Source organism: Zalophus californianus, chromosome 9 (assembly GCF_009762305.2).
Source record: "Zalophus californianus isolate mZalCal1 chromosome 9, mZalCal1.pri.v2, whole genome shotgun sequence".
NCBI classification, from domain to species: domain Eukaryota; kingdom Metazoa; phylum Chordata; class Mammalia; order Carnivora; family Otariidae; genus Zalophus; species Zalophus californianus.
The window spans coordinates 10,826,025-10,853,529 of NC_045603.1; the positions used below are offsets into that span (position 1 = coordinate 10,826,025).

The 27,505-nt window shown below is 59.9% G+C and overlaps 1 protein-coding gene across 3 annotated transcripts in view; it reads left to right on the forward strand.

The window, feature by feature from the left end:
- The first annotated feature begins 4,673 nt into the window (after window positions 1-4,673).
- The window catches only part of ELFN2 (extracellular leucine rich repeat and fibronectin type III domain containing 2), a 67,146-nt gene continuing 44,314 nt past the window's right edge, over window positions 4,674-27,505 (forward strand). Inside the window, exons 1-2 of one of the 3 annotated variants that reach the window (XR_004819326.1) lie at window positions 4,674-4,833; window positions 14,076-14,244. The gene's annotated coding sequence lies outside the window, so the exon portion shown is untranslated. The remainder of the gene's footprint in view (window positions 4,834-14,075; window positions 14,245-27,505) is intronic. The other 2 variants (XR_004819325.1, XM_035721853.1) reach the window with 2 other exon arrangements.

A 27,505-nucleotide genomic window follows, 5' to 3' on the forward strand; every position in this document is an offset into this window, starting at 1 on the left:
GCTCAGTCTCCACGTCTTTATATTCCATCGGGATGGCTCCATGGTGGGCAAGGTGCAGAGATTTTAGGAAGGGGAGCTTCAGTTTTCCCTTCTGGGTCCTGTGTCTCATCACTAGGTCTTGTCTCAAGTGATTGTAGCCTTGGTTCCAGCATCGGAGACACAGCGGAAAATCTGCTTTTTGGTTTGGATCTCAAACAGGAATGTGATGCCTCATACATACTCTGCTATCTGTGTGTTTCACTAAAAGCATCGCTTAACCTAATTTTCTTAATCAACTCAAAATGCCATGTAGACCAAGTGAAAAACAATTCATCTAAGTACAAAGGGTGGATCTTGCTGTTCACCTTAAACAGCACGGGCAGCTTTTAGCATTCCTGTGTTCTTCTGGCTCTTACCGCTTCACTCTCTGAGCCCCGCAGAAAGGAAGAGCTTCCAGAAAAAATGTCCTCATGGCGATGTGGCCAGGGCTGTGGGCTCATTTGGATGTGGTCAACTCAGGGACAAGGGGCACTCAGTGGTGGGCTGTTAGAGGCAGCTCCCAGGCACCGCTGGGAGATTCCAGAACAGACAGGGTCTGGGGTCCAGGATGGGGGTCCAGGCAGCTGGAAACACCTGTCTGTCATCGGGCACTAAGGCTTCTGGGATGGTTCTGCTTCGGTGGTTTTTCCTGTCCACGTGTCACTCCTCTGATAGCTCAACTAGCCCAGCAGGCGGGTTGGGGGGCATCTGGATTCGCATTCCACCAAGACCCCACATGGCGGTGGGGAGAGGGGCCATTGCGGTGTTGGTGGGAAGGGAGCTAGACGCTGGGTTCCCAGAACAAAAGCCCCCTAATGTCCACTTCGGTGGCTTATTAGTGAGAATAATGTATGAAAATCGCTCTGCACAGTGCTTGGTCCTGAGTGAGCCACCATACACAGTAGCTACTATGATGGAGGTGATGGGTGAGGAGTAAGTCGGGGGAGGACACGTGTGAGAATGAATAATAGTACGATAGGATGCATGCTGTCATTCAGACCTACACAGAGTGTTCCAGGAACCAGTGGAGGAAGAAGCAACTTGGCCAGCTCAGCTTAGGGGTAGTCAGGGGAGGCTTCACAGAGGAGGTGGCCTTTGAGCAGTACCTGATGAAAGACTGGAAGTAGAGAGGGGAGAGGGAATATGAGAAGAGGGAAGGCATCCAGGCTGAGAGAACAGCAGCATCAAAAACACAAATGGTATGGAGATTATGGGGTGAGAGTTTCATGGCATGTTCTGGAAGGGGCAGGGATTGGAGTCGCTGGGACCCAGAGCATGTGTGGGGTGATACGAGAGGATGCTGGAGGGGTAAGTAAAGGCCCAACTGCCAAGGGCCTTACTTGGGCAAGTTAAGGAGTTGGGGTTTGATTCCCTAGCAGAGAGGGCATACCACTGGTGCCCATGGCTGCACCCAAGGCAGACAACACCAATTGATCATGACACTGCCTGCAATGGGAGAATCCAGGCAGCTGTTGCCAATCATCTGGCATCGTCATGAGAAATGAAACCTACTGCCTCCCTGCGTAGGGGCTATTGGAGGGTGAGGAGGAAGGTTGTCGCAGGTGTCCAGGTGTCCAGGTGAAAGACAGCAAGGCCTGACCGAGGACAGTGACTATAGGGATGGACATATTGCTGCCCACGTGTGTCTCAACCTTACCTGTCCATCTAGAGAGATTCTAGGCAGTCTCCTTATCACCCCTGCTCCCTAGGCCTGGCCAGGGTGCTGGGGGAGCTGTGTGTGTGTGTGTGTGTGTATGTGTGTGTGTGTGTGAGAGAGAGAGCTCCCTACGGGCTCTATTTTAGCGAGGAGGTCGCTGTCCTTCTGGACCTGCACTATCCAACATGGTAGCCACTAGCCACATACAGCTATTTAAACCTAAATTAATAAAAATTAAAAATTCAGTTCCTCGGCCACACTAGCCACAATTTCAAGCACTCCACCGCCACATGTGGTTAGTGACATTGGACAGTGCAGGTAGAACATTCCCACCATCACATGGCTCTCTAAATAAATAAATAAATAAATAAATCTTTAAAAAATTTTTTTAAAAGGGGCACCCGTGTGACTCAGTCAGTTGAGCGGCCGACTCTTGATTTCTGTTCAGGTCATGATCTCAGGGTCATGTGATCAAGCCCTGCGCAGGGGCAGGTTCCACACTCAGTGGGGAGTCGGCTTGTCCCTCTCCCTCTGCTCTTCCCCCTGCTTGTGTGCACTCTCTCTCTAATAAATAAATAATCTTAAAAAAATAAAACATTTCCACCATCACAGAAAATTCTATTGGACAGTGCTCATCTAGAGAATGCCCAATCGGGTGTCCCAATAGTGTGGTCCACCATGACCCTCGGTGAGCCCAGGCCAACTCTCTCTTCTATTTAGTGGCAGTGACTAAGTTAAGAGTTTGAAAGTCTTTCCAGTCTATGTCTGCCTACTAAGGACAGTCTCCAGGGAGAGATTCTTAGAACATTTTAGAGCTCAAAAGCACCCCAGAGCTAAACCAGCTAGACCTGGAGGTCCCAAGGTAAGGGAGTGCTCATGTAGTGAGCCCAGCATTGTGTTGGGGACAGGGCTGCTTTTGTTATTCTCATTTCACCAAAGGGAAACTGAGGCTCAGAGAGGGGTGTGACCTGTCCCTTGGCAGATGGCTGGGAAAGTCATCCAAGCAGAACCAGAAGAGGCTGTTTGGCCACCCACTGCTTGGTATGTCTTGAGATCATGGCTTAGTTCCTTGGGCCGGAGCGGATTAGGTGGGCCTCACCAGTGCCCACCTCTGAAGAGGATCTGCTCTCAAGAGCCGCACGGAGGTAATACTGGGGTGGGGGGGGCGGGGTGGGGAGCTCTCTGCAGTTGCGCACTCTATCCGCCAGAGGGCGCAGGAGTCGCTGTGTCTCCTCCTGAGGTGAGCGGGCCGGTGGGGGAAGGTTCCTCTCGCAAGGACTTTGGCCTGGGACCCTGCTTCTTGCCCCAGCTCTGTACGGGGAACATGCAATGTGTTCCGAACAGCCCTTGCCCTGTAGGAGGGCTCAGTTCAGAGGGCAGAGACAGCGTAATGACTTGTAGGATCTGCAGTGAGGGGCCTTGAAGGGTGGGTAGGAGTGTGCTAAGCAGCCTGGGGTGCAGTTGTGGAGGGCAGAGGTGCAACCCTGTTGTCTGTCTCCTACTTGGGGAGATAAAGGTGGCCTGCGTTCCAGGTCTTCTCTGTCCTCCCAGTCTCATCCTGGACCTGCTTTCCTGGTCCCCGTTGACAGGAGGGAGGAATTTCTGAGCAGACGTTCTTGTTGCACCAGTGATGCCCAGCTCTGTGGAGATTCCTGCACACACACACACCAGGCTGTTTCACGCCTCTGTGCCTTTGCACAGGCTGTTCCCACAGCCTGATACATCCCTCTCCACCTTCTTCAGCTGACCAACTCTTACTCATCCGTCAAGATTCAGCTCGGGCCGTGGCTCCTTCCCGGGAGTCGCTGCCGTTCCTGGCCTGGATGGGATGCTCCTGCGGCGAGTTCCTGCGGCCCGGATCTCACGTTCTGCTGTGTACCACCTGAGGACAGGCACTGGATGGATGCCTGTCCTCAGTGATGGAGACGCGGAGCGTGTGGGTTTGCGGATCGTGGGGGCCGAGAGAAGGCGCGCGTTCCTTCGTGTGCACGGGACACAAGCCGAGTCTCCCCACCAGGTGCTTGTGTGCCCAAGTGCAGGAGTAGAGGCCCGGATGCCAGAGCTTTCTTTCTGCATCTCCTACCTCCTCCCCCTAGCTTCTACCCTTTTGCGGGTGGCACAGGTGTGTGGGGGTGCTGGCCAGGGAGGGGCTAGGGCCGAAGAAGCGTCTCCGGGGGCGGGGGGGTGAAGGGTAGTGAGCCGCTGCTGAGAGCCCCTGCACAAGGGTCGAGATCTGGAGTCTAACACTGTCTCTGAGGTCAAGTTCGCTGTGTGACCTTGGGCGAGTCACTCCTCTCCCCCGAGCCTCAGTTGGCTCGCCTGTAAAATGGGAACGCAGTAGCCGCACTTCTCGGGTTGCCCGCGGTGGAGCACGGGCGGCGGGCGGCGGGGACGAGGTGAGGAAGGGGTCCCGTGGAGGTGGAGTCGGGGGGTGGGGCGGGGGGGGGGGGGGAGGCCGCGGGCGTCCCCGGGCGGGCGCTGGGGGGCGCTGCGCACCTCAGGCGGCCCGCCCCGCGGCAAGTTTGCCTCCAGCTGTTGAATGCGCTCGCGACGGCGGCGGCGGGACCCGGAGCCCAAGGGGTGAGCGGGGCTGGGGGCCGGGGTGGGGCCGGGGGGGGCGGGCGCCCGGCCAGGGCCGGGGGCTCCGGGGTCCGCGCGGCCGCCGCCGCCTCCCGGGCGCTGCAGCTGCGGCGTTGGAGCCGGGCGCGGCCCCCGCCCCGCGGCCGTGTGTCTGTGCGTGCGCGTGTGGCGGTGGCAGGAGCCAGCCTCGAGAGGGGGCGGGCGGGGTCTCGCTGCGGACAGGCCTGCGGAGGGAGCCGGGCGCCGGGGCGGGCCCGGGCGGACGGACAGACCGCCGGCCGCGGCCCCTGACGCACGCTGCGCCCCGGCCCCCTCCCGGGAGGCGGGCCCCGCCGAGGCAGAGGCGCGGCGACGGGGAGGCGGGGGTGGCGGTGTCTGCGCGCACACGCTCGCTCGCAGACACACACACACACGCACACGCGGGCCACGCCACAGACACACGACACGCACCGAGCCCTGGCCGGGCGCCGCGCGCACTCGCACCCGCGCTCACACTCACACTCACACTCGCGCGCAGGCCCCGCAGCCGCCGCCGCCGCCGGAAGCGGCGCTCGGCCCGGATCCCGGCTGGGCTGGAGGTAAGTCAATCCCTCCGGATCCGAGCGCCCGCGGCCGGCGGAGGCGGTGGGAGTGAGGGCTGGAACCCGGAGGGCACCCCCCTCCGCCGGTGGGGGTGGGGCTTGCCGGGGGACACATCCTGGGGCGTGGGGGGGGGAGGATGAGACAGGGAAAGCCACCCCCAGGGGCTCCGGGGTCTGGGGATCGCTGTGAGACCCCCGGGGGACCACCCAGTGCGGGGGGTACTGGTGGTGGTGGGCGGAGGCGTGGTGTGAGGACGCGGAGGACGGTCGGTGAGGTGAGCATTTTTGGGGGGTGGTGCGGAGGCTCGATGGTGGACGGCTGTACCAGTCAGTGCCACACCGCACCTCTCTGCCCCCATCCTGGCGAATCGGGGACTCTAGCCCCCTCTCTCCCCGAGTGCTGCCGGGGTCGAGGAATTCATCTTCCTAGCTGGTAAGGGGGGGTTTGATTGGTGCTGCTCCAGGGGGAGGGGGGCAGGGTGGGGCTTTACCCCCTTTACCCGCAGGAGGGCGATGGATTTGCTAAGAGGACCAGATGCGGGGAATGGGGTCCCCTAGGTGGGTGGGGATCCTTGCAAAGGCTTTGCCCCCTTCTCCGTGGTGCTGGTGTGGGGCAAGCAGGGAGACAGCCCGGGGAAGCAGCAGAAATCGGCATAGACTGCAGCTCTGGCAGGGAGGGCCACTGCCGGGCTGCGTGCGTGCGTGTGTGTGTGTGTGTGTGTGTGTGTGTGTGTGTGTGTTTGCATGTGTGGACTCCAGCAACTGGCAGAAGATGGGGGCAGGGGGGTGGGCGTGTTGGCTGGGGGGTGGTGGTGTGTGCACGTGGGGAGGGACGTGTGTGCCCTGTGTGTGCACACAGTGCTGTGTGCACGCATGGACCCTGCTCGCTCTGTCTGAACACACACACACACGTACACACGCGCACACATGCACACACACACACACTGTGGCCCAGCAGGATTTTCTTGGAATGTTTGGAGAGGACAGAGCTGGTCTGCATGTCTGTGTGTGCACTCGGGGAGCGTGTGTCCAGGACAGAGGCAGCCACAGTGTGTCAGGCATGCCCAAGGAGAGAGGTTAGAAGGGGATGGTGGCGCTGGCCCTCGGCTGAGCTCGGGAGGAACATGGGACTTGAGGGCACTTTCTGTCGCTGTGCGCTCCGTGCTTTGCCCCTTTCCCCGAACCCTTCCTAGCCCAGTGGCAACCTCTGGAGGGCACTGCCTCCATCCCCCTGCCCCCCCTGCCCAGACACAGGTGTTGGACTGGAGTATGTGTGTGTGTGTGTCCGGGTTGCGGATGTCGCTGTCAGCAGGCCAGGCTGTCGGAGGAGGAGAGAAGCAGGCGGGGGGGCGGGGGGGCGGTGCTGGCAACACCTGGAGGAATGTGGTAGAAGCTGACAGCCCTGGGCTGCCCGATTTAGTCATTGAGGGACATTTTCATACAAGGAGCCGCATCACGGGTGCGGGGCGGGGAGGATTTGCCTGTGTACATGTGTGTCCATGGCTCACACACCTGCGCCCGTGGCCTGGGGGGCACCTGTGGGACAGATTGTGTCTAGGCCAGCGGCAGGGCACATGGGCCTGCGCATGTGTGTAAACGTGTGTCCTGTGAGGAATGCACACACACGCACATGCACACTCAGGCCCTGTCTGTGAACGCCTGTCCGGAGTGACTCGAGCTGTGTACGTGGGTGGCGACCTCTGGGCCATCTGCCCCTGAGCAGCAAGAAAGACGAGTAATTGAAGGGGGAGGGGTCTCTGGGAGAAGTGTGCGTAACGTCAGCATTTGTCTGTGGGTGTGACGTCAGTGAGAAGCTCTGGGTGTGACATCAGCTCCAGGCTGCCAGTGACGTCACTGGGACAGCAGGGTGAGGGGTCACCCTCAGCAGCCGGAGTGTGTGATGTCAAGTGGGAGGGCGTGTGGCTGAGTGTGGTTCTGTGCCCTGTGTTGTGAGCCGTGAGAGGGGGAGGAGGATGGAGCCCCTGAGTGAGTGGTCCCTCTCCAGATGCCCCAAGTGGGTGTGGGGCCCCTCTCCTGAAGGCCTCTCCTCTGCCCCCCATCTTTCAGTGGGATGCCTCTTCCCCTCCCCCGACAGTCCCTGTTCTCCACCAGCCCCAGCCAGGTCATGGAGATACGTGTTTGTGAGCGAGGCTGTGTGAGCAAATTTATGTGACAGCACAGCCAGGGGGACAGGGCCCGCTGGTTCCAGCCCCATGTGGCCACTCTGTGCTTTGTGATTTAGGCCTTCCTGTCACCTCTCCGGGCCTCAGTGTCTCATGTGTAACCTGGGGCAGGGGTGGTTGGAAAGGTGAGGGGTGTCACGGGAGACGGTGAGCCTCCGGGGTGCCGGGTGCCTGGCCCATGTGGGGGCTCTGTCTACCACGTCCCTGGCCTCCTGTCCTCCAGCTCGGAGTCGAACTTTGTAAAGAACTTCTTTCTGCCTCCTCGGATCCTCAGAGCTGTCCTGTGGGGCGGGCCGGCCGGCTGCTATCATGTGACACTTGACAGATGAGCAAACTGAGGTCCGAATGGTAAAGCAAGCTGTCTGTTGATTGATTCCTTAGCAAGCATTTGCCCCCATCTGCCTTCCCCAGCTCGGTGGGTGCGTGCTGGGAGACACACTGGATGGGCAGGTCCCTTCCTGCAGGCACTTTCATTGTTTTTATGGCAGGACAGGGAGCTCTGTGCGGTGGAGGTGGGGAGTCCCCAAGGCGGAGGGTCCACTGGCCACTGTAAGAGGCTGCCTCGACCCCCAGTCCTTCCACCCTACAAGCTTCAGCGATAGGCAGGGTGACAGAAATGGGTGCTTCCGGCTGCTGAGCCTTTTCTAGCACGCTCCATGCCCGCTCCCCAGTGTGGCTTCCTTGTTCCCTGAAGTCTGCGGGACGTGTGCTTTGGAAGCAGAACCAGTTCCAGTGACACCTCGGCTGAGCGGCTGTGTGTGACAACAGGGGTCAGCCCTGCTCTCCTCTGTCTGCGAGGCAGCGGCTGCTGTCTTGCAGGCTCAGTGAGCAAGTGTGAAAGTGTGGCATCCACGCACAGGGCCGGGAGATACCCATCACGGTTACCCTCCCCCATTCCAGCTACAGTGCCCCCCGGGCCCAGCTCTGTCCCCCCACAGTTGGTGGCGGTGCCCTGGGCCATGCAGAGCAGAAAGCCAGGAAGCAGGGTCGCCTGGAAGCCCGAGCCTCCTTAACCGGCAGTCCAGAAGGTTAACTCAATCCTCTGCCTCTCACTGCCCCGTCCAATCCCCTATTAAATTAACCTTCTCATGGCTCAGCACCTGGGGCAGAGTCACTGCCATTATTACCGGAGGCCCTTATTCCTCAGGGGGTGGTGGTGGGGTTCTGGGGGTTGGAATAATAGAGCCCCTCCCCCTCTTCTCTGCAGACAGTCCCCAGGGAGGCCGCAGAGAGGCCCTGAGGGCTAGGGAGCCACCCGGGCAAGCCGAGGCTGCTTGGTGACACTGGCAGCAATAATTACAGTGATAGTAATAATAATAATAATGCTATGAGCTAATATTCACTGAGCCCAAGAGCCAGGCCCGGGGTGAAGCTCTTTGTAAGTGTTTAATCCCCACAGAACCTTCTGCAGCACAGCTATTCTTATTCCTCATTTCCCACACAAGACACAGAGAGGTTGCAGACCAGCTCAGGGCCACACAGCAGCGGAACCGGGACCAGAAGCCCCACAACAGCACCACGAATCGGTGCACTCCTCTGCCAGGGGACCTTTGCGTCTTCGGGTGTCCCTGAGTGAGGGGCCTCTCTGGGCCTTGCCTTGTTCATCTGTCAGCAGGAGAAGCAGTGGGTGTGACGCTGGCTGCAGGGACAGAGGGGCACAAAGGGTCTCAGGCCTGGTCCACATTCCTTCTGTGCTCCCTGTCCCCCAGCGTGACCTGTGACATTCCCGAAGCCAGCAGCACGCTCTCTTGTTGTCCCCCAGCACCGAGCACAGCGCCGGCACCCAGCGGGTCCTCTGGGGGGGGGGCGCCCCTGGGTGATGGAGGGGACACTGCTCCCAGGTCAGTATCTTCCCCAGGCTCGGAGGCTGTCACGGCCTCAGCTGCAGTCCCCCTGGGCCACTCTACCGTCCTCTCCCTCCTGTCTCGCTCGCGGAAAGATTAGGGCCCCAGGGTCCAAATTCTGTCTCTTTTTAATGGTGTGTGTCTTGGGCGAGTAAGTTCCCTTCCAGAAGGCCCTGCTTCCTCAATATAAAGTGGGGATAACGATGCCGGGTTCCTAACTTTTCCAGTGTGGTTACATAAGAGAATGTCAAGTGCGGAGCATTGTGTCTGGCACATAGTAGGTGCCAATTAGATGAGTTCCCTCCCCCTTCCCATCTGTCTCCCTTATTCATTCCTGGTTCTCTGGAGTGGGTCCTGGGCTGTGTATGTGTGTGTGTGTGTGTGTGTGTGTGTGTGTGTGTGTGTGTGTGTGTGTCCCTCCCTCTCCTTTCAGTTTCTACGTTCACCCCCTGAAATACATAGAAACTGTTTCAGGAGCCGGGCTAGGGGGCCCCGCAGAGGTGTGAGTGGGGCCTGGGAGCTGCCTGTCCCCACAGCTGGAAGGTGCAGAGGGGCTGGGAGGGGGCAGGGCATATCTGTGTGTGTACCTGTGCGTGTATGTGACCGTGTGTATATGTGTGATGCTGCATGGGCCTCTGCACGCTGGTCCTCACCTCTCCCAGGGGGGAAGGTGGGGAGCAGTTCTGAAGGGCTGCCTGACCAGCCTGCTCAGGGCCCAGACCCAAGACTCAGGCCTGATTCAGTTTCCCTCCTTGGCCGATCTTTGTCCTCTGTCTCTGAAATTCTCCTGGGATGGCGGAGAGACACAAGTGATGGGGTTGGCAGCCCACCTCCCTTGCTTTCTGCGCTTCTCACTACCAGGGTCAGGGCAGGGGAGGGTGTTCATGGTTCTGCTTGTTTAGCTGTTTCCTGTCTGTCTCTCCTACTAGTACATCAGCTCCACACAGGTGCAGACTAGTAGGCCCTCAAAAATGACCTGTGCAAGTTCTTCTTATCTACGTACTATTGAGGATGGACTGACGCATTTTGCAGTCAGTACACACACACACACACACACACACACGCGCGCGCGCGCGCACGCGTGCGCGCCCACAAGCATATCTCACCCTGCTGGGCCCGGGGCTCAGGCAGGAACGCACACAGAGGAGTCACATGGAACATCTGGAAGAGAGATGGGACACGTGAAACATCTGCCAAGTGCCCAGCGTGGGGCCTACACACAGTAGGGCCTGGGTCACAGGGGGGTTCTTGGTTGTCTGTGGACCTGACCCTGATGGGCTGGCCGAGCAGGCTGCAGGGCAGGTGCTGAGCCAGCCTGGGGAGCAGGATGGGAGAGGCGGGGCCCACTTCTGCTCAGGGCAAGGCCGGATTCCCGTGACCGCACACCTGCTGTGTGCCAGGCGCAGGGCTCAACGCCGGCTATTATCTTGTTTAATCTTGGCTGGAGGAGGGTGAAAGAGGGCCAGCCAGCGTCTGGGTGGGGGCAGGCCGGGTGGAGAGACGGTGGGAGCCAAGGTCTGGAGGTCGGAAAGCGTGGGGTGGATTTTGGGAAGATGAGCCTGGAATGCAGCTGGGGATCCATTACACGGGACAGGAAACTTTGGGCTAAGAAAGGGAGCGTTATCCTTTTTGTCAGGGAGCGCCAGAGTCTCTGGGTGTTTGTTAAAAAATGCAGATTCTTGGGCCTCGTTGGCTGAGATTTTGATTCAGGAGGGTTGATGTGGGGCCCAGGAACCTGCATTTTTAATGCACCTCCAGACTATTAATTCACCCATGTTTGCTGGTTGGAGGGCAGCTGAGGGGGCTGCATCTTCCGGATTTCCCACACAGGTGGGGAGACAGCAAAGGCATCGGCCTTTTTCAGAGAAGCCTGGGCTCAGAGAAGTGTGGCCCCTTGTCTGCGGCAAGACCAGGCCAATACTGACTAATAATCTCCACGGTCACCGACTGCTGTTCTAAGCTTGTTCAGTGGCCCTCCTTAAACCCTCAAAACAACCCTCTGCTTCATTCCTGCTGCCCAGACGAGGAAACAGAGGCAGAGTCTGCGGTCACGGGTTCAAGTTCGCACAGCTGGTAAAGGCATGAAGTGCCGTGGGGATGAAGTGAGACTGGAGAGGGCCGGCCTGGCATCTTGGAGAGACCATGCCCTCCCTGTCCCTTCCTTTGGTGCCAGGGTGCAGGTGGAGCTGAGCCTGGAGTTGTGCATGCGAGCAGAGGCCAGGGGCTGCCAGGCGGTGGAGGTGGGAGCAGAGAAGCCGGAGGAGGACGGAGAGCCGGGAAGGCCTCCCGGAGGCGGCAGCGCAGAGTTGCGTAGCTGTGGCCCGAGGCCGGTCATCTGGAGGGCGCTCTGGCGGAGGCAGGTCCCGATCCCGCGGGCGGTGAGGTGTATCCATCCCCGGTGCGCGTCCCGGACGGGCCCCCAGGGCGCACCCGCGCGCAGCCATCCCTGCCCTCCCACCCCAGCGGGGCACGTGCACGCCGGCGGGTTGGGCGGGAGCGCGCTCACGGAACCCCCTCGCCCCCCGCCCCGCCCCGCGCCCGGGTCCGCCAGCCTCCCGCCCCGCGCCCGCGCCGTGGCCCGCAGCCCGCCGGGTTTCTGCCTTACTTCCCTGTGCTTAGAATTTGCAGCCGCATGCCTTGCCGCTCGCAGCCAATTTCACGGCCTCTGGACTCGGCACGGTGCGCGGGATCGTAAACCCGCGGGGGCCAGGCAGGGGCTGGCGGCAGGCCGCGGCGCGTGCCCCGGGAAGGGGGCGGAGGGGCGGCCCGAGCGAGGGCCTGCGACTTGTTGGCGACGGGGTGTGTGTGTCAGATGGGTATGGACGGGCTGGGAGGGCGGCGCCGCGGGTGTGCAGGCGTGGCCCGGCGTGTGCTGGAGGGGGGTCTGGGAGTGGTTCCCCGTGCGTTGGTGTGCCGGGGGCCCGTGCGCGTTGGCGTGGGAGGCCGTGTAGGGGCCCCCGTGCCTGTGGGCATGTTTGTCTGGGTGTGTATGGCGAAGCCCGAGTGCGTGTGGGGGGCCGTCCACGGTGAGTGGGCGCCAGTGCGTTTCCATGGGTGTGTTGAGGGGCGTGTGTGCCGTGGCCGCGGGCATGGTGGCACAAGTGTGAGTCGGCGTGTTCAGGTGCGCACCGCTCTATCGGGGTTCTGTGGACAGCTGTGGACAGCGCCTCTGGGTCTCTGTGCACGCGGCCGTCGGAGGGGCTGTGGAACTCGGGTGTTAGTTGCTGCCTGAGTGTCCTGGGGGGTGCTGGTGTGCGTGAGGGTGTTTGCTGGCCACCGGGCTCAGGGTCCAGTGTGGAGGAGGGATTCCTGGGGACCTGGGCCTGGGAGCCCTTTCCAGGCGCCAGCTGGTGCGTCCTTGTCCTCTGCTTTGGAGCGGGGCAGCACAGGGCCCCAGGGCGCACTTCTGTTCGCTGGCCGCCGGCTGCCAGCACTAGGAGGGTCTACGTATGTTTATGAATGGCAGTGTGGAGGGGGCCAAGGCCTCCTGCCTGTGCGGGAGGGCTGGGAGGACCGTCTGGGCTGGTGGGGGGTGCGGGCCAGGCAGGGAGAGGGGCCTCTGGGGGAAGAGAGTGAGTGTATGCGTGTGCATGTGTACACACAGATGGAGGAAGGTGGGGTGGAGGCACGTCTGTCTGGAAGTGTGTGTGTCTGTGCCGGTGGAGGTCAATAGGTGCATTACTCTTAGGGTGTGTGAGTGCATATGGCGGCATTACACCCAGCAGGGCACGCGCTGTGGGCACACTGGGAGAAGGCGTGTGTGTGCCCAAGAGTCATCAACGGGAGATGATAAGCTGGGCGGGGTGGGGGGGTGGGGGGCGGGGCGGGGGGGCGGTGCTTGTTCCCTGCAGCAGAGGGGCTGGGGCCCAGTTGTAGAAGGAGTAGGTCGGGTTGTTGTTGGGGTGACCAATAGGAGGGTGGTGTGGTTGCCCATGTGGGAAGGGAGGAGCTGTGTATGTGAGCACCTGCCCACAGGGAGTGGGAGGGTGTGGGGGGCGTCCCCACCTGGGTATGCTGTGCATGTTCGTGACTGAGTGGGGTGTCTGGCTGGGATGTGGGAAGAACCTCCAGGCCCTGGGGCCCTGCGGAGGTCAGGAACATGGGTTAGGCTGGGGTGGGGTGGTAGGAATGGGGTCCCTTCAGCACCCAGAAAATCCACCCATCGTTGTTTGCCCCTCCTCCAGGAACCAGGGAGGGATTGAAAGAAGTCCTGTGGTCCCAGCCCCTTCCCTCCTCTCACTCCTGAGCCCAGTGGGGTAGGATGGGGACCCAGCCTTCCATCTCTCTTCCCCATCATCTTTCTGATTCCATCTCCCAGCCTCCCTCCCCCCCCACCTCCCCACCTCCATCTCCTTCATCTCCCAGCTTCCGTCTCTCCACTTCCCAGCCTCCATCTCCCTCACCTCTCTGCCTCCATCTTCCTTATTTCCCAGCCTCTATCTCTCCACCTCCTAGCCTCCATCTCCCTGTCTCCATCTCCCTGTCTCCATCTCCCCCAGCTCCCAGCCTCCACCTCCCAGCCTCCATCTCCTCACCTCCATCTCCCCCACCTCCTAGCCTCCATCTCCCTGTCTCCATCTCCCCCAGCTCCCAGCCTCCACCTCCCAGCCTCCATCTCCTCACTTCCATCTCCCCCACCTCCTAGCCTCCATCTCCCTGTCTCCATCTCCCCCAGCTCCCAGCCTCCATCTCCCCACCTCCATCTCCCTGTCTCCATCTCCCGCAGTTCCCAGCCTCCACCTCCCAGCCTCCATCTCCTCACCTCCATCTCCCCCACCTCCTAGCCTCCATCTCCCTGTCTCCATCTCCCCCGGCTCCCAGCCTCCATCTCTCCACCTCCATCTCCCCACCTCCATCTCCCTCACCTCTCTGCCTCCATCTTCCTCATTTCCCAGCCTCTATCTCTCCACCTCCCAGCCTCCATCTCCCCACCTCCATCTCTCCACCTCCCAGCCTCCATCTCCCCCATCTCTCTCCATCTTCTGCCTCTATCTCCCTCCATCCCTCCCCTCTCTCTGCCTCCTCCCTCTCTCTCACACTGATATTCATTTGTGGTATATTCGGTTGCCATGGGAAACCTAAGAAAGAAGTGAGTGTACCCTTCAAGACTTCAGCATTTTCCCTCCTCCCTCCCTCCTGCTGCCCCCCTCCCCCTCCTTCTCTCCTCCTCTCCTCTCCCTCCCTCCCCTTTCTCCCCCTCGCTTCCTCGCAGAAGCAGAGGACCTGGGTGAGAAGCTGCTGCCGCCGGAGCTGGACCAGGACCCGAGACCCCATTGCTCTTGCTGCTGCTGCTGCCGGCTGCCGCCGAGGGGGGCCTCCCTGAGACCAGGCCAGGGATAGAGCCTTGTGGGCCGGAGGGCCCCCTTAGCCCTCAGACATCGGTAAGGACAGGGTCCTTCTGACCGTGTGCGAGTGTGAGCAGGGCTCACATGACCTGGCCTTGCGAACTGTGGCGTAGCTGGGCCTGTCTCCCGTCCGGCCCTCCCTGCCTTGCTGGGGGGCGGGGGGGGGGGGGGCCCGCCCCCAGCTGTGGGCGTCCCCACCTGCCCCTCCCCAGCTTCCCTTCCTCAGGGCCTATGAGGCAGCTGGCTGAGTGGCAGGCCTTTCTGGAGGCCGGTACAGGCCCACCGTGGTGGGTGGGAGGGAGTCGCACTGCTGCCCCTTGGCCCGGCGGGGCCTGCCTGCACCCCAGTGGGGTCGGGGTGTCTGTGCCCAGCCTGGGAGAGCACGGTCTCCTCTCCTCCCTGAGGTGCGGTGGGGGGGGGGGCTTCCCACTGTAGAAAGGGGCAGACCGAGGGGCTGGGAGTGAGCTGGGAGCAGAGACACGTGGGGCAGAATCAATAGCGGGTCTGGTCTCGGGCGTCTGGAATTCCGTCGGGAGGGCGGTCAGAAAGCTGGAGGCCTCAGACAGGCTGGAGCTCTTCCGTCTGGGCTGGGGCTGGTGGCTGCCCCCGAGGGGAGAGACTGTCACTGTCACCACGGCTGTGTTGGTGGTGGCCACGTGGAGGGAGCTGTGGTCCGGGCGGGTACCGAGTGGTTGCCTTGGCGAGGGAGCCGCCTCTGTGGCATTGTGGTCTCCATGGAGAGAGGAGGAGACGGAGGGAGGAGGCTGGCGGTCTGGGCACCGTGTTGGTGGTTGCTAAGGAGAGCGAGATGCCGTCTCTAGGACGAGGTGGTCCCCACGTGGAGGGGCTGTGGCTGCCGAGGTGTGGAGGGCCCCGGGGAAGGGCCGGTGCTGGGTGCGCCGCTAGAGGGGCCGCGCAGGGAGCGAGGGGGGTGGGGGGGAGTCCGTGGAGGGGGGCTGGGGGGACAGGGAGGAACTGCGGCCCTGGGCTTGGTTCTTTGGGGAGGACGGAGGCACAGTGGGTGGGTCTGAGCTGTGCCCTTCACTTCCAGGCTCATCCTGCTCTTCCCTCCCACTTCTGCGGCCAGGCGTCCCCACCTCTGCCTCCTGGAGCCTTCCTCCTCCTCAGGGCCTTTGAGTGGACAAGTCCCCCCCATCCGGATGCATGTTCTCGCCTTGTCCCCAAGTGCCTTGGTCCCCGTCCCTCAGGTTTGCTGTGCTCCAGGATACCCGGCATTGATACCTGCCTTTGAGGCATCAGATAGGGGAGGTAACTTGCCCCAGGTCGCACAGCAGGCACGTGCGCAGGGGGGCTGGGATTGGACCCCTGGGCACCTGTCTCCCCAAATGTCCAAACTCACCTGCCCTGACTCCTCCTCCCCTGGGAGCCTGCCCCTCCGAGAGTCATCTCTCTCTCCCCTCAGTCCCCAGGTACTTCTCCGAAGCAAGCATTTCACTTTGATAATTCGAGTAGGAAGCAGCATGGGACGGCAGAGTTCTGGGTTTGAGTCCTGACTCCGGCACTTACCGCTGTAGGGTCTGGGGCCTCAGTTTTCCAATCTCTAAAATGGAGATGACACACATGCATCTTGGGCTTGCTGGTCTCTGGGGATTGCGATGCCCCTGGTGTGGTTCCTGGCGCATCGTGGACCCTCTGTAAGCGTTAGCCACTGCCACCGTCATAATTCCTTTCAAAAATGATCTAAAAATGATTTTCTGACGTGCCTAGGGAGGACAGAGGTGATGTCTCACTGGAGGTCTGCCACCCTGCGCCCTTCCCTGTGACCCTTAAGCCCCGGAGGCGATGACCTGACAGCAGGAAGTGGGGCTGGAGAGGAGAAGGGTCACACGGCACCTTGGTTGCTGAGCCAGCATAGAACCAGGTGTTGCTGGCTCCGCGTTCCATGCTACCTGCCTACCTGTTCCAGGGGCCCGTGTGCGCGCTTTACTCACGTGGGCCTTGGCTCCCCAGCCACTGCCTGAGCCCCCTGCCCCCTGGCTTCCTTCACGGGGCCCGAGCGTCCCTTCACGGGCCTGGGGCACGGCATGTCAGGCGAGTGGCTGGTGGTGTCCTGGGAGTAACGGATTCAGGGCAAGTCCTTCCCACCACCACAGACCTGAATTCAGAGTCTCCCTCTGCCACTTTCTAGGTGGGTGGCCCTGGGCATGTTGCTTAGCTTTTTGGGGGCCTCAACTTTTTTCTTTGTACGATGCATGTGATAGGGACGCGGCTTCACCTTGCCTGCGAGCAGCGGGGGACAACAGTAAAGCCCAAGGTTTGCCGCCTGGGAGGGGCTCCCTGGAGCGGCAGGTGCTCTTTCGAACCGTGAGCCCTTCCTCACCGTTCCAGTGACCTGCGGGAAGTGGGGGGAGACATGTCCGGCATGGCCCCAGATGGCAGAAGGGGGACCAACCAGGCACAGACCTCCGTTCATTCCAAGAGACTTTCTGGTGGTCAGCGCCGTCTTGGGATCGCCTTAGGGGGGAGAGGCAGTGAGCGCTCTGTGACCCGCGAGGCCACACAAGGCTGGCAGGACCTCGGGTTGGGGATGACAAGACCTCGGGCTGTGGGGTCTTGGGAGCCTCAGCTTCCCTACCTGCAAAATGGGAGGAATAAGAATGAATCCACGTGTGTGGAAGAGACAGGCTTCCCTCGAAGCTGCCTGGCATCCTGTTTTCCAGAAGAGGAAAGCAAGGTGCAAGGAGCTCATGGGGTTTATAGCAGCAACACCACCAGCTCCTCTTTCTGGAGCTTCTGCTGTGTGCTGGGCGCTTCCCCTGGGCTCCCATTGCACTGAATTCCTCGGCCTTTGTACGGAGGCGGGGTGGGGGGGTGGGGGGGTGGTTGTGGCCCCTCCTGTGCTCAACACTGCTCCCCAGTGGGCTGGCCCCTGTCCCTGTTCTGGTGCTGTGTCGCCTCCCCAGGGAGGCCCTTCCTGAGCGCTCTGTCTGTGACCCTGGGCCTCTTCCCTCTCTTTGTTCCTTTAGCCCCTAACACAACCGGATGCTATTTTGTTGGGTTTTTTTGTTGTTTTTTTGCTTATTTATTATTCACCCTTCCACCAGCGTCCGGTGTCAGCGTATGAGGGCAGGAGCTTTCTTGATCTTGTTCCCCGCTCTATCCCAAGTGCCTTGAACGGGGCCTGGCACAGAGCAGGCGTTCAGTAAGTAGGTGGTGACTGCATGGATGGCTAACCCTGCCGGCCACCATGGGACGCCAGTCTTGTCATGCCCATCTCACCCACAAGAGCAGCGAGGCTGGGGAGGGAGACCTGGTCACCTGGCCCCGGATATACAGCGGGAAGTGCGTGGCAGAGCTGGCCTCCGAGCCGCGATTGTGTGGACTCTGGGTCAAGGGCTTTTTCTGCTGCTCTATACCACCTTCACCACCTTGCTGGGGGCCTGGCCTTTCGAGCTAGGGAGTTTGGACTTCACTCTGACCGCAGAGGCAACATAGCAGAAAGACTCTAAAGTGGAGAAGGCTCCTGCCCTAAGGAAGAGCTTTTGGTAGCGGCCTGAGTTGTCAAAAGCCATCAGCTCAGTGCTTGCTAGTTGTGTGCCTCTAGGCAAATTACTTAACCACTCTGTGTCTCAGTTTACTTGTTTGTAAAATGGAGATGACGTCTTGGCTTATCTAGATGGCCTTCTGGGAGGCAGTGGGTTTGGAGCTTCGATTTGCAGGCTTGACTCCAAGGCCCTTTCCCTGGGGTAGAAAAACAGCCTCTGCTCAATTACCCCTGATTCAGTCCTGCGAGGCCTGGGAGGCCCCACCGCTCATTCCTGAGGGGACTTGAGCTTCTGACTTCTGAATAGGAGATGTTTAAAGTCCTTGGAAAAGGCCATTTTCTGCCCTGGCAGCCTGGGCTCTCGCCCTGCCCGTCCTACCCCCCAAGAAGAGAAGATCGAAGAAAGAAGAAAACTGGTTTTCTTTGAGCACTTAGTGCATGCCGGGGACATTCCTGTCTGCGTCCGCATTCACGGTCACAGCAGCCCAGGCAGAGTAGGGCTTCTTATGCCCATTTTACAGATGACCTGCCTCAGGTGTGGGGAATTTCTCTATAGGGCAAGAGCAGGGATTTGGACCTGGGCTCAGAGGCTCCTGCCTGCACTGTGTCGGGCAGGGGAGGCACGACGGAGGCGTCTGGGGTTGGTCTGCTCTGGGGTGACACAGGGCGTGGGCTGCTGATCCTAGCCTCACCAGGACCTAGCTTAGAGAGCCCTGGCCCTGATTTTGGAGGCTGGACCTCGAGAGAGGCTGTGGCGTGGACAGCCTGCTTCCCCCCCGGCCCCAGCCCGGCTCCCACCACCCCCTCCACCCCCAGCCTCCTGCTGGCAGCGACATTAGCCCAGGGAATAGATCTGGCCTTGTGTGCGGTCCCAGTGGTTCACTCAAGACCCCATTTGTTTGGGGAGGAGAAAGGGGGGTCTGTGGTGCCCAACAGAGGTGGGATTCATGGACAGGGCCCGGGGGAGGGAGGTAGGCTGCCTGGTACAGGCCAGGCCTGGGGGAGTGCCAGGAGGGAGAGGGAGAGGAGGAGAGGTCCCGCTTGTACCGTCGGGCAGAGGGTTGTACTCTGAGTGGGGGGCTGTGTGGGTGGAGGCGCAGGAGGAGGGAGGTGGGAGTCTCACCCTCATTACTGCCTCTGGTGAAGGAGGGGGAGCATGGTGGCCCTGCCCTCAGGGAGTCCCTAGTCTTCCAGGGCTGGGGCGGATTCTAGACCATCAGTATCCTTGTCTGAGGGAGCCATAGCCGTGACTTCAGGGAGTCCCCCGTCTCCCAGGAGCCCTAGTCTGAGGGCAGAGGCTCAGTCTGCTTCATGAGTGTAGGAAGAAAGCACAGTCCCTCTGAGTGGAGGCTCCCTGAGTTCTGGGAAGACTTCCTGGAAGAGGCAGTCCCTAAGGAAGGGGTTAGATTTAGGGCAGGGGCTCCAGGAGGATGTGTTCTGTGGTTGGAAGCAAGGCACAGTGTGTTCCATCCTGATCCTGAATGGTCCTGAGTCTCTGTTTGCTCTTCGGTGAAATGGGGACATTACCTGCTTAGTGCTGGGCTCCTGCAGGGGATGGAAAGAGACAGGGTTGCGGAGAGGACTGTTTACACGTAGCAGGCCCATAGGGCTGCTGGGGGCGGCATGGTTGGTAAGGCCCAAGGCATTCTAGAAGTTGCTAAAGATCCATCCCCTCTTCCCTTGCCTCCACACTGGGTCAAGTTCAACCATCCTAGCGTCAAGGTTTACAAACACAGGAGAGAGGGCAGACTCTGTGCTGAGCCATGAGGGGGAGCCAAGGGCCATAGTTCTCCTTCCTGCCTCTGACTTGCTGTGTAACCCTGGCTCATCCGACACCCTCTTTGGGCCTCAGGCTAAGACCCAGCTCCTCTTCCCGAGGATACCATCTGAGGTCTGTGGGGAGACAGAGACCGTCCTCTCCCTGCTCAAGGCTGCACTTTAAGGATGGAGGTGGGAGCTCGCCAAGGATCCCGAGCATCCTGGGAAGAGATGGGCCACGGAGGGGTTGGCAGAGGAGAGCAGGCACCCCAGATGATGGCAGCTTGGGAGCCCTTGAGCTAAGCAGAGACTGGAGGAAGGAGGCCCTTCTTGCCTCTGTCCGACACTGCAGGGTGTTGACTTGGGGGTCGGTGGGTCAGAGCAGAGAAAGTCCTGGGGCTGTTAGATGGGGTGACACAGTGGTCAAGCCTGTGGGCCCAGGCCTGGCTTCAGCTCCCCATTCTACCCTAACAAGTTGCTACGCCTCTGCAAAATGGGAATTAAAATAGTACCCACCTCTGAGGATTGTTAGTATAAAGAGCTTGGCCCTACTCCTGGCATACAGTGAGTGCTCAATACATGCTGACTCTGCTTGTTGTTGGGGTTCCTGGTGGCAGGAGCAGGTAGGCAGGACTTCAGCGGCCCTCCCAGCCACCCCCTCTCAGGCTGTTGGGGATACGCTGTGGCCTGCGGAGTCCTGAGGCCTGCGGTGCCGGGTTAGGAAATGTTGGGGTGTCTGCCTGTCCGGCCCCTCCCGCTCTCCCCAGTACCTGCCGGACAAGGTGTGGACGTTGCTGCTGTGTTTTGGAGCAGATGGCCTGGGCTCCCTGCCAGCTCATTCATCTCCTTGCTGGCTGCATGGTTCTGGGCAGGTCATCTCCAAACCTGAGGTTCTTCATCTGCAAAATGGGATCAAGGTTCTTCATGAGGATTAAGTGAGACGAAGCAGGCGGGCAGCATCATTCACTCCTCTACAGGCATGCGTGACATGTGGCACTTATGGCCCTTGTCACTGCCCTGCTCCTCCCCTCTCTGATCCGTTGGCCTTGGTGGCTGCAGAGGGGGAGGGGGCTTTGGGAATGGGGTTCCTGGCTTGGCTGAGACGGCAACTGACCCGGATACTCCGTTCTGGATTCTGCATTCAGGGGGAGCTCCAGGGAGGAGGAACGGGGCTGTCCTCAGAGACCGTCTGGGCCCGTGGGGCAGCTTGCGGACAGTGAGGGGCCGGGAGAGAGGTGGGAGCTGGGCCTCGGCAGGGCATCAGGACCAGGGAGTGCTGGACGGTCAGACCCCGCAGGGTCTCCATCCCTTTGCCCTGCCTTCCTGGGCAGGCTGACACCCAGAGAGGCACTGGCCCAGGGTCGGTGAGTGGCTGGGCTGAGGGTAGAACCTGGGTAGAACCCAGAACTTTCCTCTTCTGGGGCCCCTGGGCCGCTTCTGAGCAGATCGCCCCAGGGCCCGAGCGGAGCTTTCTTGGCCCTGCCTCTCTCTCTCACTCCATCTGTGTCTCCCCGTCTCCTCTCTGTCTCTCATCTTTCCACTCTGCCCATCTCTGGGCAGCTTTTATGTCCCTTCCTTGGGCCGCGCAAGGAAGGTGGCTGGCTGGCTGGGTGGGTGTGTGCACGTGCGCAACTGGGTGATTTTTGTGTGTTCGTTGAGTGTGGCAGTGTGCAAAGGGGAATGTGTGAGTGTATACACCGCTTTCTTTCTTTCTTTTTAAAAATATTTTATTTATTTATTTGACAGAGACAGCGAGAGAGGGAACACAAGCAGGGGGAGTGGCAGAGGGAGAAGAAGGCTCTCACTGAGCAGGGAGCCCAATGTGGGACTCGATCCCAGGACCCCGGATCATGATTTGAGCTGAAGGCAGACACTTAACTGACTGAGCCACCCAGGTGTCCCTATAACACCCACTTTCTAACTAAGGAACTGACCCTGTGCTCTCTGAGTAGAAAATGGAGGGACAAGCTGGTGCCCCTGCTCCATCACTGGTGGGGCCCTTCCCCGTGTTTCTGGGCCCCCGCAAATACACGTGCACCATCTGTTCTTACTCCCATGGGATTCACCTCGCAGCCTCTACCCCTTCACGTGGCCCCTGACTCTACACGCTGGGCCTCTCCCCTTGGGGACAGAGCAGGGGCCTGCCTTGGTCTGCCTTAGCAGAGGGTTCCCTTGCAACTGTTGGCTGAGGGCTTCAGGGAGGACCCCCAGTTGTGGGTGGGATTCCTGCCGGTGGAGCTCCCTGGGACCTGGGCTGCCCCTGGGGCAGAATGCTGAGGACTGGGAATGCTGTAGCAGCTGCGGGGAGGCCATAGTGCCCTTTGCCACCCCCTGCTTACTGTGGCCCAGGACCGTTGGCCGTGGGCCCTTGGCACCAAGGGGAGCTGCTTTGGCACCTGGTGGCCCAGGGCCCCTGGGTGGCCGTAGGAGTGCCTGGGCCTTCTGGAGCTGGGGGTGGGGCAGAGAAGGTGGCTCAGGGGCTCGCTCCCAGCCTCTGCTTACCTCCCGGGGCCCGAGCCAGGGTCAGTCCTGGGACATCTTCGTTCTCTTGGCTGAGCTGAAGCCACCTCAGTGCTGTGGGGAGAGAGTGCTGGGCAAGGAGTCCTAGACCCAGACTTTGAATCTCAGCTGTACCCCTTGCCCTCTGGGGGACCCAATTCTCCAGCTGTCCATAGAGTCAAAGGGAATCATTTATTCTTTTTTTTTTTTTAAGATTTTATTTATCTTTTGACAGAGAGAGAGAGACAGCGAGAGAGGGAACACAAGCAGGGGGAATGGGAGAGGGAGAAGCAGGCTTCCCGCTGAGCAGGGAGCCCGATGTGGGGCTCGATCCCGGGACCCTGGGATCATAACCTGAGCCGAAGGCAGACGCTTAATGACTGAGCCACCCAGACGCCTGGGAATCATTTATTCTTTTGATTTAACAAAGCCCAAGGAATGCTTACTACGTGCCAGGTACTGTTCAAAGAACTTTACAGAAATTAAATCCTCACAACAATCCAACAAGATGTCATGATCCCCGTTTTATAGATGGAGACACTGAAGTGCAGAGAGGTTAAGGATCCTGCCCATGGTCCCGGAGTGAGTCAGTGGTGAGACTGGGACTTGAACCTCGGCCTTCTGGCTCCCGGGGGCCCGCCTCCTAAGCAGCTTGCTGTGGGAGCCCTTGAGAGCCCGCCGAGAGCAGTGCCCCAGCAGGGTCTGGGCCAGCCTGGTCCCCTAGTCTGAGCCTTAACGGTGGTCCAGGAAGGCGGTCCTAGGGCACGGTAGGTGTGGCAGCTTGGGACCAGGCTGGATTTGAGTTTCCAGCTCATCACTTACCAAGCAAGTCACTTGACCTAGCTGAGTCTCAGTTTCTCCATTTGTCAAACAGGGTAACAGTACTTACCTGGCAGGGCTGTTGTGGGGACACCGGGTATGCTGCAGGATCTCAGGACGTGGTAGCCAGCTGTGAGGGTTCCATGAGGGGAGAGGGAGGCAGTTTCAGGGCTGGCTTGTGCCAGCAGAGGTGAGTGTGCGGCCTTGGGAGCCTTGACTGGGAGAGGATGAGCCTCCGGGGGGCGCACGGGTAGCCCCTCTCATCGCTGGGCGCACCTGTCCATCTGGTGCGTCTACTGTGCTTCTGGACTCAGGGCTGGGACAGTCAGCTGTGTGTGTGTGTGTGTGTGTGTGTGTGTGTGTGTGTGTGTGTGTGTGTGTGTGTGTGTGTGTGTGTTGGGGGCATACCACTGCCCCTGTTGTCACCCACATACACGTACCCACGATGGGGAGACAACCAAGTATCCTCGCTTGTGAGGGCTGGGATACACCCTGGAGACCACCTCACTCTGCTCCCTCCATTGTTGCAGATGGGGAAACTGGGGCCTAGACAGGGGAAGGGGTTTGCCCTGGGGCCCATAGTGAGTTCCAGTTATCTGAAGCTTCATTGCTGGGCAGGAAGTTTTCTAAGAAATACAGTGACGAGCCCTGCCTTCGGTGGCCCGTCCTGGTTAGCCTGGCCCATCTCCACGGGGTCAGTGCCTTGCAGGAGGCTTCTCTCCATCCCACGCTGTGTTGATTGGAACAGGGGACACTGAACAGTACAAGCCACGGGCACAGAAACCTTGCCCAGCATGGAGCCTGGTGTGTGCATAACAGGTGCTGCCATGGTAGGTCCTGAATACACATTCACCGACTAAGTGACCCTAACAATCAGCCCTTCCTCCTCTCTCGTGGTAAAGTCTGAATTTCAGCGGGGCAGGGACTTACCCAGAGGAGAGCAGGGAATTGAGCCCAGATGTCCTGGCTCCTGGTCCCAAGCCCTCTGTTTTGTGCGCTCATGGAGGCGTGTAGCACACACGCACACACACACACATAAGCACAAAGACACACACTCAATACGCTTACTCTAGGCCATGATCCAAAAGCTGCACTCTGATCATTGCTCAATTTTCTAGCTTAAAAGTATCCATCTGTCCATCTCTCTGCCAAGGCCGTGGGCTGGACACCTAATGGGACGCCTGTTCTGGGGCCTCCCCCAAGTCTGTGGCTGCCCCCAGGATGGGGCAGGAGTCCTGGAAGGGGGCTCTGGGAGGGTAGGACCTGCCCCTGGCATGTTCCCTGCTGTGTCCCCTCCTTCTAGCCACATCCACCGAGTCCCACACTGAAATCATTGCCCAAGCATCCTGAATCTGCCCCCCCCCCCGCCATTTCTGGGCCAGCTCAGGCTTTGGGGGAAGGGGGTGTCATTCCTGGGGACCAGCCTCCCCCGCCTCCCCCAGGAAGCCTGCCCTAATGCCCGGGAGGATGGTAATTAGCATGAGGCAGGCTGATTAGCTCAGAAATTAAGTCTTTGTTTCCCTCGCTCCCCAGTTTCCCTAATTGAGCAGATGCGGAGTGGGGGGAGGGGAGGGGCTGCGGGTTGGTCACGGGGCTGGGTGGGGTCCCATGTGGCTGTGTGCTTGATGCAGGAGGTGGTGGGGGTGACGGGTGGGGGTGGATAGGGGCACGGTTGGGGTCCGGTGGGTCCGGTAGGTCCGGTGGTGGGGCTGGTGGAGGAATGCCGGGGAGGGGGGGTTGCACCTGGGGTGGGCCTCCAGGCTGCAGCCCTCTGGGGATGTGCTTGCTTGGCTGGTCGGTGGGCATCACTCCCAGGACCCCACTGGAGTGCTTGTGGGCCATCATTCTTTCCTTCAGGTCTTCTCATCCGATCAGTAATCACAACTGCTGTCCTTTATCTAGCACCTGCTGTATGCAGTCCCTGGGCTGAACACCTTTTGTGTATCTCCTTATTTAGTCCTCAGTGGTGCAGGGATAGGACCCCTCATTTTTTAGGGCAGGAACTTAAGGCTCAGAGAGGTGAGGTGACGTGTCCAAGGTCACACAGCTCAGGGCGGCTAGGGCAGGGTTCAGACCCAGGCAGTCTCACATGGCCCTATCCTGGGCTGAGATGGCCACTTTGGCTGGGCGGGGGGGAGGGCCCTGTGATCAGATGGTGGCCAGTCCAGGTCCTGGATGCGAGGGTAAATGAGACCTTTGCCCTTCTCATCTGTTATGGGGGGGGGGGAATCATCGAATTTGCTTTCTCAGGTTATTGGGGGGAATGTTAGCAAAGATGGTAATGATGACCACAGTGATGATTTAATTAGTGCTTGCTGTATGCCGGGCAGGTGACACATGCTCACGTGTTTTCACATTTCACGATCACAATCCCACGAGCCAGGGGCAGATACCCTCCTTATCTCCATTTCACATTCCCAGAAGCTGAGGTTGGAGGGGAGGCGAGGGGCCGCTCCCGGTCCCCTAATTAGTAAGCAGGGATCCAGGGTTCAGCCCCGGACCATCCTCCTTGATCACCAGTCCAGATGGTCTCTAACACCTGTGCACCATGAGGTGCGCGGTTCACGCTGGGTGCTCAACAAAGGTTAGTGTCTTGCCCCTTCTCCCAGAAGGAGCGGGTTCCCTGAGATCCCACGCCTCTGGGGGACCCAGGGGGGAAGCCCTCCTCATAACAACCTGTGAGATAGGCATTGCTTTTATTTCCATTTTAGGGACGGGGAAGTTTAGGCTTGCTCGGGATCTCACGCCTGGTGAGGTAGAGGGGTCCAGATTTGAACCCAGGAGGTCTGGCTCCGAGTGCTGCCTTGTGGAGGGCATGTCTGTCCCGGGGATGTGAGCTTCCCAGCCTGATCGACAGCCAGCCTCGGCTCTTGGGGGTGGCGCTCTACTTCCCCGGCTCCTCCCAGCAGCTATGCATAAGGGAGGGAGGTACTCAGGCTTCCATCCTCCACTGTGCCCTGCCTCTGGCTGGTAGGCATTGGGTAAGGCCGCCTGCTGATTGGACACGTCCTTTGTGGGGTCCCTCTCCCCCCGTAAAACTCAGTTTGTTCCATCTTGGACTCCTCTCATCCAGCATCCTGACTCAGTTGCTCCTTCCCTGAGCCTTTTTGTTCTGGGGTGGGCACTACCGTCTTTCAGCTGCCCCCCTGAGCCCCGGGAGTCATCCCTGAACACCATGCTCAGCCTCTTGTCTGCGTCCTGAAGGGGACCCGTGTGTCGTCGGGCCCTGCTTTCACATCCTCCCATCACCTGGTCACCTTGTCACCATCACAGCAGCTCCTCAAAGGCTGCTGCCTCCCCCCCAGTTCGTTCTGCACCCTTCCATTGGCAGGACTCCCTAGCGTGTCCCTGGCTCCCCATTCTCCTTGGGCCAAGATCCAGAATCCTTACCCTGGCATTTGAGACCTGCAGGGACTTGGCCCAGCCTCGGCGCTCCTGCCTGGAGGCACCCTCTCCTCTCACATGCCATGATCCAGTCCTCCTGGCCTCATTCCAGTTCCTCACACTGCCACCCTCTGGATCCTGCATAGGTGGTTCCATCACCAGGATCTCCCTCCACAAAGCCTTCCCTGATCCCAGGATAATGAGGTCCCCAGGTGCACTGGGGATGTCCCTTTAATTCTCCCAAGAGCCTTTTGAGGGGAGTGGTGTTGACCATTTTGCAGATGGGGAAGCTGAGGCTCAGAAAGTGAAGCTGGCATCTGATCCCAGGGCTCTCTCACTGGAGCTCGTGTTCTCTGTGTGTGTACGTGTGTGCGCTCATGTGTGCACACCACAGGCCTGCTGTCTGTTGTCTATACCAGGCGGTGTTTGGGCTGGGATGAGCCACCCCTCTTGGGAGAAGGGGGGGGGTCTAGGATGGTCTCTGGGGACCAAGCCTGCCTCTTCCTTTGCGGGGTGGGGATGCTAGTGTGCACGTGGGCGGGACCTCAGGCTCTCTCCAGCCCCAGACCACAGCCTCCCAGCTCCAACAAGTAATTTCCCCTCGCTTCAAAACGAACACCAGCGAGCCCAAACTGCCCATCCCACCAAGGCACAGATGGAGCTCCAATCGGAATTAATTAGTTCGGTTGCCAAGGCAACCGGTCCCAGGATCCAGTCTTACCTCTGGGGGGAGACAGCCCCCTACCTGCCAGGCCCCACCCCCGCCTTTCATGGCCCCGCCCCCACACCCCAGGCCCCACCTCTCCTGCAGCAGCTGCGAGTGCCTTGGGGACTTTTTTGAAATCAGGAGGTGGTGGGTGGGAACGTCCAAGAGCTGGGTTTGAGTTTGCATTTGGCCACGCTTGGCTTGGTGGGAGCTTGGGCAAGACCTGCAAAGCTGGGAGCCGAGCTTGGTTCAGTAGGAATGGACAATGGCTGGATCTCTCTGGGGAGGGGCATCTAGGGGGCCACTTGAGACTGGTGAGAGAGGAAGAATGACCGAATGACTGTGGCCTGAACTTGAGATCCCACTGAGGTGTGCCACCATGAGAACCGTTAGGAGTGGCCAACCTCTGTGGTCCACAGCAGTTATAGGACGGCCTCCCAGGCCCCAGGCTCTGGACTCTGTCTTCCTCCTCCATCCCCACTGGGTTCCTCTCATCCTCTGCCTCATCTGGGCTCCCGTAGCCAACTTTGGGTTCTCCATCCTTGCTTCTTGGTCTGCCCATCAGTCCACCTGCTCTTTCTTCCCAAGTAGCCTTGGGCAAATTACTTAGCTTCTCTGTGCTTCTG